Source organism: Alexandromys fortis, unplaced genomic scaffold (genome assembly GCF_014885135.2).
Source record: "Alexandromys fortis isolate MF-2015 unplaced genomic scaffold, M_Fortis_MF-2015_v1.1 scaffold_54, whole genome shotgun sequence".
Taxonomy (NCBI): Eukaryota; Metazoa; Chordata; class Mammalia; order Rodentia; family Cricetidae; genus Alexandromys; species Alexandromys fortis.
Genome location: NW_026067958.1, coordinates 6,415,838 through 6,417,601, shown reverse-complemented (window position 1 = coordinate 6,417,601; position 1,764 = coordinate 6,415,838). Strand labels below are relative to the sequence as shown.

The window sequence follows — 1,764 nt, the reverse complement described above, 5'->3', positions numbered from 1 at the left end:
CTAACTAACATTACTACAAGCTTGACTATTATCAATGATTATCCATTAACAACCTATATTTCCTAATTATACAGTACATTTTTAAATGAACTACACAATCACAATACCTTAGTCAAGATCAGAAATACATATACATATAACAAAATTGACCATAAAATCCATACCAATGCAAATTATTCGTATCTATATCATATCCCCCTTTAAATGTAAAAGAACAGTTATAAACAATATTTGGGAATATGGGCGCAGTTATTTCTCTCCAAACTGCTTCCTGCTGAATAGGGGCGTTGTTAATTAGGTCGTTCATGGTATAACCTGTGTGCTATTTTCATCTCAGTTGGCAATTGAGCGAAGCAATTTTTTGAGGGTGTTCACAGCAACTTTTCAGGAGGTCGTGGTCTATCATACCATACCGGGATAGATGCAATCCATAGGGTCACATCCTCTGTGGAAACAAAAGAAGACCCTCTCCAAAGCACCATATCCTTAGACCCAAATTTTGAAATCGTAATACCCTTATATCCATTCTGGATTAGCTTGGCAGCCCATGTAACGAAATGTCTCTCTGTACTTAGCTCCTTCACAGTCAAAAATTTTAAAGAAAACACAATAATACAAAGAATCCAGACTCTCTGTGAATTTTCCATTTTTACGTGGCTTATTTTTCTTTATCACTTTACTTTATTCTGTCTCTTTAAAGACTTTACCTTTTTTTAACATCAACTTTATTTTCTATATTCTTTTTCTTGTCTCTTTCAAGCCTACATACATTCATCCAACACTGTGACTCATTTAGTGGTCTTTTATGTCTGAATCTGTTCCATTGTGAATCTGTAATTCTTTTACTATCCAGGAGCACTTTGTTTTGCGCCTTTAAATCACTAAGCACTTAAGAATCTAAGCTGTGACATTCCTAGGTCAAAAACAGGTACTGCCTGCTTGCCCCACCTGGTCCAACATGGCGGAGCTGCTTGTGCCTCTGAGCCGCAGCACGCAATGACTTCCTTTTAGGCACACAGAGAGTCTAGTTGCCATCAAAGACTCTGTCTCCCGCAGCAGCCAGACAGAGGTTGCAATGGCAGCACAGCCCAGAAAGCCGGCATTTTAAAACAGCCAGTTTTTTCCTGCTGCTGAGTCAGGAAAATTTCAAAATGGAGGCTGTACCATTTTGTGCTAGCTCTGGGGCCGCCAAGTAGGAGCAGCACTCAGCACTTTAACTCTGAGACTGAGTGTGTAGCACAGAAACTCTTTTATCCAAGTTACAGCCAAATCTGACACACAGAGCACTGCGCAATCTGAAAACACGTCTCTGTATGTCGGCAGGAATCCCGCCATGCTCTTTCGCCTGCCTAAGCCTGATTCTGCCTTCTGCCCAAGTGCAGGTGGGGAGCACTGAGCCATCAGCAGGTCTCAGAGCACTCTCCTTCCGATCCCAAGCCGGAACACAAACATCCAGTCCCATAAAAGCCTTGAAATACATTAAAGCCAGAGGATCTTAACCTGCATCTGTCTGGAGTGGGAGAACCATGGCGACTCCTGACTCAGCTTCTTTCTCCCAGTATTCTCTTCTGTTTACTCCAACCACCTATGTTCTAATCAATAAAATGGGCCAAGGCAGTTTATTATAATTAACCAATGTCCTTCTTCCATCATTTAAGTATCTGTAGCAACTTCTAATTTAAGCCTTTTAAAAACTAAGGTGATGGTTAACCCATTGCCTAACTGAAGATTTTTTTTTTTTTTTTTTTTTTTTTTTTTTTTTTT

At 40.0% G+C, this 1,764-nt stretch overlaps 1 protein-coding gene across 1 annotated transcript in view; it reads left to right on the top strand.

Moving 5' to 3' along the window:
- The window catches only part of Mastl (microtubule associated serine/threonine kinase like), a 49,493-nt gene that overhangs the window by 36,071 nt on the left and 11,658 nt on the right, over positions 1-1,764 (top strand). The gene's annotated exons all lie outside the window — the stretch shown is intronic.